At 51.1% G+C, this 15,812-nt stretch overlaps 1 protein-coding gene across 3 annotated transcripts in view; it reads right to left on the reverse strand.

Moving 5' to 3' along the window:
* camta2 (calmodulin binding transcription activator 2) overlaps positions 1 to 15,812 on the reverse strand; it is a 208,073-nt gene that overhangs the window by 110,877 nt on the left and 81,384 nt on the right. The gene's annotated exons all lie outside the window — the stretch shown is intronic.

Consider the following 15,812-nt stretch of genomic DNA (forward strand, 5'->3'; position numbering starts at 1 on the left):
TAGCTGCGCACTCTGTAGGGTGAGGCAATCATCTATGTTGGGGTCTGTGGAGGCGACTGTGCTCAATCCACAGAACATAGGTTTCTTGTTTTCAGCCTCCTCTTTACTCGCCTCCCGTGGGGTGGGCGTAGGCCACTCTTCTTCCGGGAGCTTGAGGAACTCTGGTCCGTCACTGTAGATGTTGTGACGGGTGAGGTCATCTAGGGACATTCCCCGGGTGATGACGTCAGCTGGGTTGTGTTTGGTGTCCACATACCGCCAGCTTGCTGCTTCTGTTAACTCTTGAATCTCTGTGACTCTGACTCCCACGAAGACCTTGTATCTGCATGAATCAGACTTGATCCATGTGAGTACTGTCGTAGAGTCTGACCACAAGATTGTTCTTTGCACCGGGATGGTGAGTTCACGTTGGATTAACGTGGCTAGATGCGCTCCTGCTAGGTCTGCGCAGAGCTCTAGACGCGGGATAGATTGTTGCTTTCGTGGGGCTATTCTTGAGCGAGCCAGGATGAAAGCGGTGTGTATCTCTCCTCCCTTCTCTTGGGCACGCAAGTAGGCCACAGATCCATAGGCTACTTCGGAGGCGTCGCTGAAGACGTGTAGATCCATCTTGCATGTCTCTGGCCTCACTGTGGGTGGGAAGTAGCTGCGGCGTATGTTGACGCCTGGGAGTGAGCGGAGTTCCGTCTCCCACTCTCTCCATGTGGAGGCAAGGTGTGCGGGTATTGGGTCGTCCCAGCCCTGGTCCTTGTCCCATAGTGCTCATACAATCATCTTTGCCCTGGTGGTGTAAGGTAGAATACATCCCAACGGGTCATATTGTCTGGCGAGTGTTCTGTACACACTCCGTCTGGTGGTCGGTATCGCCGTCGACCTTCCCTGCTCCGTGGTCAGGGGTTTGTGTCTATAGTGGAGCGAGTCTGTTTTGAAGCGCCAGACTAGTCCTAGTGTCATTTCTTGGGCTTCTCCTGGGATGGTCGCCATCCAGGTCTCGCTACTGGCTGCCTTGTCCGCGGGGGAGAGGCTGCGCAATACTTGCGGGTCGCTGCTGGCCCACTGCCTGAGATCAAAGCCGCCTTTGATCAGGGAGGCGCGTAGCTTGAGTAGGAGAGCCTCGGCTTCTTCTTGGGTCGAAACGCTTTGTAAACAGTTGTCCACGTAGAAACTGTTCTTCACACTGTGTCGGACCTCTTCATCTGCTGCTGGGTCCTCTGCGACGTGTTTCTGCAGTGCAAATGTAGCACAGCACGGGCTGCATGTGGTTCCGAAGGGGAGGACTTCCCATTGGTAGATGGCTGGGTGCTCATCTCCGATCCTCTCTCTCCATAGGAACCGCAGTAGGGGCTTATCCTCCTCCACTAATCTCACCTGCAGGAACATCCCTTTGATATCCCCGCTGATAGCCACCTTGTCCTGGCGGAAGCGTAGTAGCACGCCTAGTAGAGAGGGGCCGAGTGTGGGGCCGGGCAAGAGCTCTTTATTCAGATTCTGGGATCCGTGGTCTGGTAGCTGCAGTTAAACACAATGCGATCCTTGCCGTTGTGGTGGACCTTGTGGTGCGGCACGTACCATGATTCGGTCGTCTGATCGGCCTTTTTAATGTCAATCTTCATTACGTGTCTCGCTGTGATTAGCTTCTCAATCTCAGCGCGGTACACACTCTCTTGAGCGGGGTCTTTGGCTAGGCGCCGCTCTGTGTTCAATAGATACCGCTCTGTAGCTTCTTTCGTGGCGTGAAAGGTGGGCATTCCCTCTCGCCTCAGGAGTGGAGTTGCGTATCTCATCACTCCGCCGAAAGTGACTCTCTTTGTCCCTTGCTCGAGGAGGTTTATGGCGTAAATGTCTTCTTTAGAACGAATGTCTTTCTTTTCGTTCTTAAAGGGCATTGTCTCTAGTGTCCATAGCCTCTCGACATGCTGCAGGAGAGTGGTGTCTTCTTCTGTCACTCTGGAGTGGAGGCAGCTAGTGGCTGCTGTTCGGTTGAGAGATTTAGCGAGGGGGCCTTGTAATGTCCATCCTAGGCGGGTCTCGACTGCTGCAGGACAGCCTCTGGGTCCTGTATGGACCCAGTCTGTCGGGACTATGAGTTCTGCATGGTCGGAGCCTATCAGCAGGGTCGGGGTGGCGCCGTCTATGAGCGGGATAGGTAGTTGACGCAGGTGCACATATTTATCCATCAGTTTGGCGATGGGGTAGGTGTACTGTGATAGTCCTATTTCTTGGCTGGTGAAAGCATTTGTAATCCTATACCGTCTCTCTGGCTGCCCGCTTGCTGCGATAGTGAAGGAGACATTCTCGCCTTTTATCGTCTTTAAATCTCTTCTTATTGTCCGAATCGTCATCTGGTTCTCGCTCCCCCGCAGTCCCAGCTGGGCCGCAGCGGATGCGAGGAGAAGGGTCTTCTCTGACCCGTCATCAAGGACGGCGTAAGTGTCCATGACTTTATCTTGGTGGCTCAATGTTACACGGACTACCTTTAAGAGCACCTGGGCGCCGCTGCTGCTGGCGGGGTCAATGTACATGACACTTGCCTTTGTGCTGCTCGATGGTGCAGGTGCAGGCTTTCTTCTGTTACTGTCGTGTAGGACATCTAGGTGGGCTCCGTCACACCGACTGCACCTCTTCTTTAGGCGGCACTCGGCTGCCATGTGACTGCGCGCACATCGGTAACAGCGCCTGTTGGACTTTATCCATTGACTCACTTCTTCTGCATTCATCTTCTTGAACAGGTCACATTGTGACAGCCAGTGTTCCTTCTCGCAGTACGGGCACACCATCTTCCACTTCTGTAACTGAGGGGTACAATTCCCTGACTGTATTACTAGATATGATACTTACTACCACTACCTTTGTACTTAATATTCGGCCACCCAGTACACGGCATAAATATATTATGATGAACACTGTCACGTAGATGAAACGGATCCAACACAAATGTACGAATTAGAAATAGGTCTTTATTTCTACACAGCGATGGTGTGTAGAGCAAGCACTTAATCAAATCAATCACATTTATGAATGGAAATTAGTATGCACTTTTATGGCAAGAGTATTCGTCGGTATATCAATAGAGAATGTCCAATCTCTGAAGGCGCAGGTGGTACATATACGACCTGGAATAGTTTAAGGAATAACAGCAATGATACTTTAATGATTATATACTGGACACACTAGGGGGGGTTAATCCGGTCGCTTGTAAGCCGACAGGAGTAGGAGGGGGGGGGGGGGTAGAATCCGGCTGCCTCATCCGGCCAAGGGGTATCCCAGGTGAACCCACTGTAGTGCCGTTCAATGCGCCGGCGATCCTTGGACCACAGATGAAAGCAGGTGGACTCTTTGTGGGCCGGCTCTCTCCGGTCCACGGGGGAGAGACGTGAAGCGACCTCGTCTTGCAGAGCGTCTCCTCACCTTGCGTCCTCTCCAGGGGGGGGGGGTTCCAACACACGGCAGTGTCGGGGGTCTTTATCCATGGAATAATCAAAGTATACAAAGCATAATCCGTGCCTGGGAAGGCGGGCTGTCGTCGGTAGAATAATCCGGTATACAGGTCCACTCGCTCGTCGGCTCTGGGGCTCCTCGGGTGCAGCTTCACGTGGGGTCAACCACCCTGGATAAGCAGCCAGTTCTCTGCCCGAAACAATGGGGTACTGACTACGGTAGTATTCTCACCGCACAAAGCACTATATATTAACAGACTATTATTAGCTTAATAGACTACGTCCAACTCGACGATATAGTGCCAAATATGACTATTCAAATATTAATATACACGATGTCTCAATACCGATGGTAGGCGAACTTGGCCTTACTCCCACACGTGGCGTCGCGGGGAGGCTTTACGTCTGTGACTCTATTGGAGGGTAAGAAACTGGACTGAAAAGGAAGTCCTACTTTAGTAGCGCAGTATATATACGCACTATGAACAAATAGTCCCATTAGTGGTGCGGTAGTCAGATTCCTACGCGGAACTAGGACTTGTTCGTACATGTCGAGCGGTACGTTTGAACTGGGTCTGAGGGGTATGGCAGCCTGGCACCAAGGTCTCGACCAATAGTAGAATGGAGACTATTATGGGATGTTCAGTAGGCTAGAATGGATATTCAATGCATATTGTACAAGGAATATACAAGGGATATCAGGGAATATTAGAGAATATACAAATACAATTAAATATATATATATAAATAAATATATATATTCGGTTTAATCTGGCCCTTCACAACAGCCACCCCCTGATTGGTCCTAGACCTAATCAGTTAAACAGAGACAGATTAATCGCGTTGTCTATTTACACATAAGGGTTTGCTGTAGGGGTCAGTCAACTTCACAAAGTCATAGGGTTATAGGGTCATGGTCATCATCGATTGTGTCTGGGAGTCGGGGCAGTTCTATGAGCCTCGCCACGGGACGGGTGTAAGTGCGACCCTGGACGAGCACTTCAGCTGCTCGGACCTTGCCGTCGGCACCGGTGATCACTTTGCTTACGCGGCCGGCCGGCCACATAGCTCTGGGCAGTGATTGATCAATAATCATGACGACTGTTCCTTCTGTCAAATTGTCTCTCTGGGCTCGCTGCAGTAGAAGCAATTCTGCTTCCTCGTAGTTAGCTGCTGACATATCAGCGGGGGACTTGCACTCCGGGTGGTACCGCAGGAATGTTCTTTGTTGTGCACTCTCTATGGACGTGCAATCGTCTATGTTAGGGTCGGTGGAGGCTACGGTGCTCAATCCACAGAACACAGACTTCTTATTTTCCACCTCCTCTGGACTTGCTTCCCTCGGGATAGGCATGGGCCACTGTCCTTCCGGGAGTCTTAGGAATGCGGGGCCGTCACTGTAGACATTGCGACGGGTGAGGTCATCCAGGGGCATCCCCCGGGTGATGACGTCAGCTGGGTTCTGTTTTGTATCAACGTAGCGCCACTCTGTTTCTCCGGTTAACTCTTCGGTTAAGTCTTGAATCTCGGTGACTCTGACTCCCACGAAGACTTTGTACTTGCATGAGTCCGATTTGATCCAGGCGAGTACCGTCGTGGAATCTGACCACAGGATTGTTCTAGACACCGGTATGGTGAGCTCACGTTGGATGAGCGTGGCTAGGTGCGCTCCGGCTAGGGCTGCGCAGAGCTCTAGACGTGGGATAGATTGTTGCTTGCGTGGGGCTATTCTCGAGCGGGCGAGGACAAATGCTGTGTAGATCTCTCCCCCCTTCTCTTGGGCCCGCAAGTAGGCTACTGATCCGTATGCGACCTCTGAGGCGTCACTGAAGACGTGTAAGTCCATTTTACATGTCTCTGGCCTCACCGTGGGTGGGAAGTAGCTTCGGCGCATATTAACGCCTGGGAGTGAGTGGAGCTCCATCTCCCACTCTCTCCAGGTGGATGCAAGGTGTGCGGGAATGGGGTCGTCCCAGCCCTGGTCCTTGTCCCACAATGCTCGTACAATCATTTTTGCCCTGGTGGTGTACGGTAGAATACATCCTAGCGGGTCATATTGTCGGGCGAGTGTTGTGTACACACTCCGTCTGGTGGTCGGCGCCGCCGCCGGCCTTCCCTGCTCCGTAGTCAGGGGCTTGTGTCTGTAGTGAAGCGAATCTGTTTTGAATCGCCACACCAATCCCAGGGTCATCTCCTGGGCTTCTCCCGGGATTGTAGCCATCCAGGTCTCGCTGCTGGCTGCCTTGTCCTCGGAGGGGAGGCTGCGCAGTACTTGCGGATCGCTGCTGGCCCACTGCCTGAGATCAAAGCCGCCTTTGATCAATGAGGCGCGGAGTTTAATCAGGAGAGCCTCGGCTTCTTCCTGGGTTGAAAGGCTTTGTAGACAGTTGTCTACGTAGAAGCTGTTCTTTACGCTGTGTCGGACCTCTTCGTCCGCTGCTGGGTCCTCTGCTACATGTTTCTGTAGTGCAAATGTAGCACAGCAGGGGCTGCACGTCGTTCCGAAGGGGAGGACTTCCCATTGGTAGATGGCTGGGTGCTCATCTCCTGGCTTCTCTCTCCATAGGAACCGTAACAGGGGCTTGTCCGCCTCTACTAGTCTCACCTGCAGGAACATTCCTTTAATGTCCCCGCTGATGGCCACCTTTTCCTGGCGGAAGCGGAGTAGAACGCCGAGTAGGGAGGGGCCGAGTGTGGGACCGGGCAGTAACTCTTTATTCAGATTTTGGGATCCGATCTGGTAGCTGCAGTTAAATACTATGCGGTCTTTACCGTTGTGATGGACCTTGTGGTGAGGCACGTACCACGATTCAGTGGTCTGGTCAGCCTCTTTAATGTCCATCTTTGTGACGTGTCCCGCTGTGATGAGCTTCTCAATCTCAGCGCGGTATACACTCTCTTGGGCGGGGTTCTTGGCTAAGCGCCGCTCCGTGTTCAGCAGGTACCGTTCTGTGGCGTCTGTCTTGGCGTGGAAAGTAGGCATTCCTTCTCGCCGCAGGAGTGGCGTGGCGTATCTCAACACGCCGTTGACCGGGACTCTCTTGGTCCCTGTCTCGAGGAGGTGAATGGCGTAAATGTCATCTTTAGAGCGAATGTCTTTCTTTCCGTTCTTAAAGGGCATTTGTTCCAAGGTCCATAGCCGCTCTACGTGTTGCAGGAGTGCGGTTTCTCCCTCTGTGACTCGGGAGTGGAGACATCTAGTGGCTGTACTTCGGTTGAGAGATTTGGCGAGCGGGCCTTGGAGAGTCCATCCCAAACGGGTCTCGACTGCTGCAGGACAGCCTCAGGGTCCGGTATGAACCCGGTCTATCGGGACAATGAGGTCTGCATGGTCGGAGCCTATCAACAGGGTCGGCATAGCATTGTCTATGAGCGGGATCGGTAACTTGCGCAGATGTGCATATTTCTCCATCAGCTTGGCGACGGGGTATGTGTACCGCGACAGTCCTATTTCTTGGCTGGTGAAAGCGTCTGTAATCTGGTACCGTCGCTCAGGCTGGCCGCTTGCTGCGATAGAGAATGAGACATTCTCGCCCTTTATCGTCTTCAAATCTCGTCTTATTGTCCGAATTGTCATTTGGGTTTCGCTTCCCCGCAGCCCTAGCTGGGCCGCAGCGGAGGCGAGCAGAAGGGTCTTCTCTGACCCGTCATCGAGGACGGCGTAAGTGTCCAGGACTTTATTCTGGTAGCTTAGTGTCACACGCACTACTTTTAGGAGTACTCGGGCTCCACTGCTGCTGGCGGGATCGATGTACATGACGCTCGCTTTGCGGCTGGATGGTGCGGGTGAAGGGCGCCGTCTGTTACTGTCGTGAAGTATGTCCAGATGGGCTCCATCGCACTTGGTGCACCTTTTCTTTAAGCGGCATTCGGCTGCCATGTGTGAGCGCGCACAGCGAAAACAGCGCTTGTTGGACTTTATCCATTGACTTGCTTCCTCCGCGTTCAGCTTGGGGAAGGAGTCACATTGCGCTAGCCAGTGTTCTTTCTCACAGTAGGGGCACACTATCTTCCACTTCTCCGTTCTGGAGGGGGTACTGTGGCTCCTGCTGCTCGGTACTGACTCCGATTGGTGCATCACAGTCACCGATCTTCTTCCATCATTTAGTCGTCTGGTTCCTTCTCTGGAGCCAGGGGTGCTCCGTCCGAATGTATCTAGCCGTAGGCTGCTGACTTCTCTCGCCAGGAAGTCTGCTAGATCGAGGAGGTTCGGTTCGGGGCCATTCGGGTCTCGGTGGTCCCTCTGTCGCCTAAAACGCTCCTGTCGAGCGGGCGGCAGCTTCTCCAAGATCCTTTCCACATTTGAGTTGGCGTAAAGTTCATGCCTCCCCTTCTCTCTCTGCGCTCCCAACATCCCTACCAGGGACTGCACTCTGATGGACAGGTCGTCCAGTGCTCGATTGTCTATTGCTGGGGGTAAGCGGTCGATGTGTCGGATCTCCTGGATCACGTAATCCCATATGCGCCCATACCTCTGGTCCAATGCTACCAGCGCTGCTGTGTATGGGGTGGTGGAAGTCGCGTAGGCGAGCGCTATATTATGTGCGCGGGGCACCTTTAAGTGCTTCAGTAGGATGGCGTATTTATGGCGTTCATCCAATACATCCACCAACATGGTCTCCAGACACATGCGGAGTTCCGTATACTGGGCCCGGTTCTCTTGGGTGAAGTCGGGTACCATAGGCGGGCCAATGTATGACGCTGACTGTGGATACATCGGCGAGCGTTGGGGGAGAGGCCTCCTAGGCGAGTCTCCTCCCGCTCCTTGGTATGGGCTGGTACCGGCAGTGTACCATGGCCCGCTTGTCCAGGTGCTGTTCCTCGGTGCGGGTCGTGCGTCGTGCTCACCCGTGTATAGAGTCGGGGGTCTGTAGCGCAGCTCCGCGGGAGTATAGCCTGGGCTGTACCGGACCTCCTGGTCCGGTAGAGTACTGTGCTGTCGTCGGGCGTGGTTCTCCTCCTCTTCCTCTTCGTCTTCAGTTAGGTCATCCAGTGCTTGTAGTCTCTGGTTTAGCCTCTCCACAGGATATGCTGCTCCTTCCCGGTTGCTAGGTCTCGCTTGGACCGGTGGGGGGAGGTGGTCTGTGGGGGGTATAGACCTCGTCTGTTGGTCAAGTTCAGGGTTGTTTACTCGGCTAGGGGATGCCGCCCTGGAGGTGTGTCTAGACGAGTTCCTGGAGCCTCTGGCGGAGGGAGAGGGTGTTGTCCGTCTGATCAGCTGTTCTATTAGTTGCGCTTGCTGTCTGTCGCGCTCTGCGTCCCGTAGAGCACCAGCAGCTGCTCGCTGGCTGTCTGCTCGGTCTCGGGCCACATTCTCTTCTCTCTGAATGCGTCTTAGTTCTAGACGTATATGCTCTTCTTCGCTCCGCTGCTGGATCTGCAGTCGGTCGCGTTCAGCAGCGGCGTTCAGGCTGATGAGGAAGGCCTGCTGTAGGGTCCTCTCTGCCTCGCTGGGAGAAGGCGGTTGTATAGGGGAGCCTTCCCTCGGGGTACTCCTTGCGGAGCCTTGGAGCTCTATCTCCACGGTGCTCTCCCCGTCTTCTTCCGTGCCGAGTTCTCTCTCGGTAGCGTTGTATTCCTCCCGGGACTCATCGGGGACTACTTCTTCAGTACTGGCGGGGTGTGAAGTCATGTCTGGTTCCCACTGGTCCCCACCGTGAACTTGGTCAGTTACATTAGAGCCCGTAGGGGCCTCTATGGTCGGGGTAGTCTGGGCGTTGGGGTTAGACATACTTTTACTTTCTAGTTTTACCGCGTTTACTGTTAGTAGAAGACTAGGTTGTTGACTGACAGCGTAAGCCTCTAAGTACTGAGGGAGCCGTCGTTCGCGCTGCGGGCGTTGGTTAGGAGGATCGTTTCGTGGAGTGTTCATCATAGGCCATTTCAATATTAATAACACTATATTAATATTACACTAATTACCCTCCGGCTCGAAGGACCAATTGTAACTGAGGGGTACAATTCCCTGACTGTATTACTAGATATGATACTTACTACCACTACCTTTGTACTTAATATTCGGCCACCCCGTACACGGCATAAATATATTATGATGAACACTGTCACGTAGATGAAACGGATCCAACACAAATGTACGAATTAGAAATAGGTCTTTATTTCTACACAGCGATGGTGTGTAGAGCAAGCACTTAATCAAATCAATCACATTTATGAATGGAAATTAGTATGCACTTTTATGGCAAGAGTATTCGTCGGTATATCAATAGAGAATGTCCAATCTCTGAAGGCGCAGGTGGTACATATACGACCTGGAATAGTTTAAGGAATAACAGCAATGATACTTTAATGATTATATACTGGACACACTAGGGGGGGTTAATCCGGTCGCTTGTAAGCCGACAGGAGTAGGAGGGGGGGGGGGGGTAGAATCCGGCTGCCTCATCCGGCCAAGGGGTATCCCAGGTGAACCCACTGTAGTGCCGTTCAATGCGCCGGCGATCCTTGGACCACAGATGAAAGCAGGTGGACTCTTTGTGGGTCGGCTCTCTCCGGTCCACGGGGGAGAGACGTGAAGCGACCTCGTCTTGCAGAGCGTCTCCTCACCTTGCGTCCTCTCCAGGGGGGGGGGTTCCAACACACGGCAGTGTCGGGGGTCTTTATCCATGGAATAATCAAAGTATACAAAGCATAATCCGTGCCTGGGAAGGCGGGCTGTCGTCGGTAGAATAATCCGGTATACAGGTCCACTCGCTCGTCGGCTCTGGGGCTCCTCGGGTGCAGCTTCACGTGGGGTCAACCACCCAGGATAAGCAGCCAGTTCTCTGCCCGAAACGATGGGGTACTGACTACGGTAGTATTCTCACCGCACGAAGCACTATATATTAACAGACTATTATTAGCTTAATAGACTACGTCCAACTCGACGATATAGTGCCAAATATGACTATTCAAATATTAATATACACGATGTCTCAATACCGATGGTAGGCGAACTTGGCCTTACTCCCACACGTGGCGTCGCGGGGAGGCTTTACGTCTGTGACTCTATTGGAGGGTAAGAAACTGGACTGAAAAGGAAGTCCTACTTTAGTAGCGCAGTATATATACGCACTATGAACAAATAGTCCCATTAGTGGTGCGGTAGTCAGATTCCTACGCGGAACTAGGACTTGTTCGTACATGTCGAGCGGTACGTTTGAACTGGGTCTGAGGGGTATGGCAGCCTGGCACCAAGGTCTCGACCAATAGTAGAATGGAGACTATTATGGGATGTTCAGTAGGCTAGAATGGATATTCAATGCATATTGTACAAGGAATATACAAGGGATATCAGGGAATATTAGAGAATATACAAATACAATTAAATATATATATATAAATAAATATATATATTCGGTTTAATCTGGCCCTTCACAACAACTTCTCTTTTCTCGAGGGGGTACTGTGGTTCTTACTGCTCGGTACTGATTCTGATTGGTGCATGACAGTCACTGATCTTCCATCGTTTACTCTCCTAGGTCCCTCTCTGGAGCTTGGTGTGCTCCGCACGAATGTATCCAAGCGTAGGCTGCTGACTTCTCTCGTCAGGAAGTCGGCTAAATCGAGGAGGGATGGTTCGGGACCGTTAGGATCACGGTGGTCTCTTTGCCGCCTAAAGCGCTCTTGTCTGGTGGGCGGCAGCTTCTCTAAAATTCTCTCGACGTTAGAGTTGGCGTATAGCTCGTGCATACCCTTTTCTTGTTGCGCTCCCAGCATCCCTACCAGGGACTGCACTTTTATAGACAGGTCGTCTAGTGAGCGATTGTCTGTTGCTGGGGGTAGGCGGTCAATATGCCTTATCTCTTGGATTACGTAATCCCATATACGTCCATATCTCTGGTCCAGCGCTGCTAGAGCCGCGGTGTATGGGGTCGTAGAGGTGGCATAGCCTAGCGCTATATTGTGCGCTCGGGGTACTTTCAGGTGCTTCAGTAATATTGCATACTTGTGGCGTTCGTCAACGACATCCACCATCATTGTCTCTAAGCACATCCGGAGCTCTGTGTACTGTGCTCGATTCTCATGGGTGAAGTCTGGAAACGTCGGTGTGCCAATGTATGACGCCGTGGATGGCTGGCACATCGGTGAGCGTTGGGAGAGAGGCCTCCTAGGCGAGTCTCCTCTTGCGCCTCTCTGTGGGCTGGTACCGGCAGGGTACCATGGCCCGCTGGTCCAGGTGCTGTTCCTCGGGGCTGGTCGTGCGTCATGCTCACCCGTGAATAGAGTCGGGGGTCTGTAGCGCAGCGCCGCGGGGGTATAGCCTGGGCTGTACTGGACCTCCTGGTCCGGTGGAGTACTGTGCTGTCGTCGGGCTTGGTTCTCCTCCTCTCCCTCTTCTTCTTCTGTCAGGTCCTCTAGATCCTGTAGTCGTTTATTTAGCCTCTCCGCAGTGTATGCTGCTCCTTCCTTGTAGCTGGGTCTCGCTTGGACCGGTCGGGGAAGGGGGTCTGCGGGGGGTATAGGCTCTCTCTGGTGGTCAAGTTCAGGGTCGCTTGGTCGGTTAGGGGATGCTGCCCTTGACTGTTGTCTTGACGAGGCCCTTGAACCCCTGGCGGAGGGAGAGGGTGTTGCCTTGGTGATCAGCTGCTCCATTAGCTGCGCTTGTAGTCTGTCGCGCTCGCACTGTAGTCTGTCGCGCTCGGCTTCGCGCTGGATGAGAGCGATGTCGCGCTCTGCTTCTCTTTGGGCACCGTCAGCGGCGCGCTGGGTGTCGGACCGGTCTCTTGCCATATTCTCTTCCGTCTGAAGGCGTCTCATCTCCAGGCGTATGTGCTCTTCTTCGCTCCGTTGCTGTGTTTGGAGTCGATCGCGTTCACCCTGAAGTCGATCGCGTTCACCCTGGAGTCGATCGCGTTCGGTAGAGGCTGTCAGGCTGACGAGGAACGCCTGTGACAGCATCCTCTCCGCCTCGCTGGGGGAAGACGCTTGTAGAGGTGAGCCGCTCCTGGCTGTACTCGTTGGGGAGTCCTGGAGCTCTATCTCCTCGGCGCTCTCTTCATCTTGTTCCGTGCAGGATTCCACCTCTGGAGGGTTGTCTTCCTCCCGGAGCTGGTCGGGGACTACTTCTTCGGTATTGGCGGGGGGTAAAGGCATGTCTGTTCCCTCCTGGTCCCCACCGTGAGCTTGGTCAGTTACATTAGAACCCACTAGGGCCTCTGTGGTCGGGGTAACCTGGTCGTTAAGGTCAGACATAATTTTACTTTCTACTTTTACCGCGTTTACCGTCTGTAGAAGGCTAGGTAGTTGACTGACAGCGTAATCCTCTAAGTACTGAGGTGTCTGTCGTCTGCGCCGCGGGCGTTCTACGTTAGGAGGACCGTTTCGTGGAGTGTTCATCATAGGCCATTTCAATATTAATAACACTATATTAATATTACACTAGTTACCCTCCGGCTCGAAGGACCAATTGTAACTGAGGGGTACAATTCCCTGACTGTATTGATAAGTATGGTATCATTAAACCACTACCGCTTGATGTACTTTAACTTCTGGCCATACAGTACACGATATCTAAGTATGATGAACACTTTCCCACATATGAAATCAGGTCCACACAAATATAACAGTCGAAGGTTTAATATAGCAAAAGGTATATACAACATTCACTTAATTACATTTATGATTTGAATGCACTTGTAAGGCAAATGAGTATTCGTAGGCAAATCAACACTGAATGTCCAATCTCTGGTTACGCAGGAAGCAAGTATACAACCTGGTTCTTTAGGGAACTATAGCGATGGTACTTAAGGATTATAGCGGGATACTAAAGGGGTCCTGCTGGTTGTAAGTCAGTAGGGGGGGGGGGGTTTGGAGAGCCGTCAGCTGCATCCCATCTGGCCAACGATTCCTGGGGAGAATTCAGGTACAGAACACAGTGCCCGCAGGATCTTGATCCACAGATGAATACACTTGGGCCCTCTTGTAGACGGTAGCTGTAGGCTGTAGGTCCACACGAAGGAGAAGCGAGGCGGCCTCGGTCTGGGTTGAGCGCCGTCTCACCTGGGCTCCTCTCGGGGGTAATTCCAACACTCACCGGCGTTGGCTGTTATCCGCTCCACAAATCAAAGCACCCAAAGCAAATAGATATTCCATGCCGTATAGGCTCAGCAGTCGTCCGGGTAGGTAATCCAATGTGCAGGTCCCCCTCAGTCCTCGTCTAGAACTCCTCGGATGCAAGCACCACACGTGGTCTGCCCAGCCTGGTTAAGCTTCTAGATAACACGAGGAGGCGATGGGGGTGCTACTCACTTTAGAACTCGATACCGCACGATGCACCATACATAATAGACTATTATTAACTTAATAGAAATACGTCCCACTCGACGGTACAGTGCCAAACTATGACAATTCAGCTATGAATTTACACGAGGTCTCAATGCCTATTCTGGGGCCAAATAGGCCATACTGCACCACACGTGGGTCGTGGGTGAGGCTTCACGTCTGTTACTAGGTTGGAGGGTAAAGGACTAATGGACTAAAAGAAAGTTCTACTTTACTTGCGCCATATTTATATGCACGGTGAACAAATAGTACCATTCGTATTTCGGTAGCCGTATTCCTACGCGGAACCGGGGCTAGTTGGGACATGTTCGTCGGCACTATTGAACTTGACTCAAGGGGCTTGTCTGCTGGCGCCAGGTTCTTGTCCAATGAGAGAATGAACTATTATGGGCTGTAGTAGACTAAAGGGATATTCAGTGTATATGTACAAAGAATATACAAGGGATATCAAACGATATACAAATACTATTAAATATATATCCATAAATAAATATATATATTCGGTTTAATCTGATCCTTCACAACAGGTGTGATTATTAATGTATGAATGTGATTTCTAATGTATGTGATTTCTAAATGTATGGATGTGATTTCTAATGTATGGATGTGGTTTCTAAATGTATGAATGTGATTTATAATGTATGAATGTGATTTCTAAAGTACTTCCTAATGTATGGATGTGTTTTCTAATGTATTGGATGTTCTTTCTAAATGTATAGATGTGATTTCTGCTTGCCTGAAATCAGGCGTTGTATGGGGGAGTACATGTTGCCAGATTAGATTGAGAAACCATCTTATCCTCTTCATACACTACACTTAATAGTTCCTGCACATCCTGGCAACCTAGACATACATGTACTGTACATCAAAACCAGAATCTCCAAAACCACATCAATCTTTTTTCTCTCTCCAACTAGGCAGTCAGATATAATTGGGTTATTTCTGTGACCAGAAAGTGTCTGCAATATTCTGTCCAATAGTGACCACCCCCTGAATCGCAAACTATAGGTAGACTAAGACTATATGCTATATAATATGCTCCCTTTAAATCATCATCTCTCCCTCCTCTCCTCACCAAATTGATCACATCTCAAGACCTAGACGTTTACACTTACATGTGTCGTGTGTGTCAAAGTGTTGTGTGTGTGTGCGCTCGCGCGCGTGTGTGTGGGCATATGTATATTTGGTGTGTATGCGCGTCTGTGTATTTGGTGTGTGTCTTCATGTGTGTGTGTGTGAGTGGATGCTTGAGGGATAAAGTGGATTCCTACGAGGAGAGCAGAGGGCAGGCACCCAGCCAACACACACATAAACCCACATGCGTGCGCACACAGACACACACAGATCTTTTTCCATGTGCTGTGACTAGGCAAGAGGTCAGCCAGTCTCTCTCTAAAGGTACAGTCATTAATATACCAAATACATGGTTAACATCAGTCAGATATTAGATTAACATCATAAAGACAGTCATAAACCAGGGATGTGATTGCGCCTTAAGAAAAAAAAACTGGACATTTTCTAAACTATCTTTATTTTTTTTTTATAAACACTCCATTTGAATGAATGAACACATTTTATTTCTATATATTGAACTGTTCACAGGGAAGAGGAAGGTGGGAGAGGAAAGGGACAAAGAAAATGAATCAAATATCTCAGTGTCCCCCTAAATTTTTTAAAGGGGGTCATCTTGACCGCTCCCAAGTCATCCTGGCTCAAACACTAACGTTAGGACCTTATCTTTTCTTCTTTGCAACCCGATTGTGCAACACCTGTAACCGCCTCCTCTGGAAGTCTTGCCTACTGCGAATGGCTGCAGTTGGACTAATGGACTCTTTTGCTTTTCTTTTGCTCTCAGGTCGATTTTGAGAATGAAGGTGGTGACATTTCTCCATCTCAGCTTCTTGGTCATGTCTAGGTTGGCTTCTGTACCTCATGCTTGAGAGTTTGATGTTTCTACAGAGCTTCACATTAACTGGACAATGCTTGCTCTCCCTTGAGTAGTGTTGAGTGGCAGACTGCTGCACTGCTTGCAAGTAACCTTCCCCGGTTGGTCAGTTTTACAAAAGCAATCCAGTGTTAGTGTGTTTCCTAGTG

The sequence above is a fragment of the Notolepis coatsorum genome (genome assembly GCF_963971535.1).
Source record: "Notolepis coatsorum genome assembly, chromosome: 1".
NCBI classification, from domain to species: Eukaryota; Metazoa; Chordata; class Actinopteri; order Aulopiformes; family Paralepididae; genus Notolepis; species Notolepis coatsorum.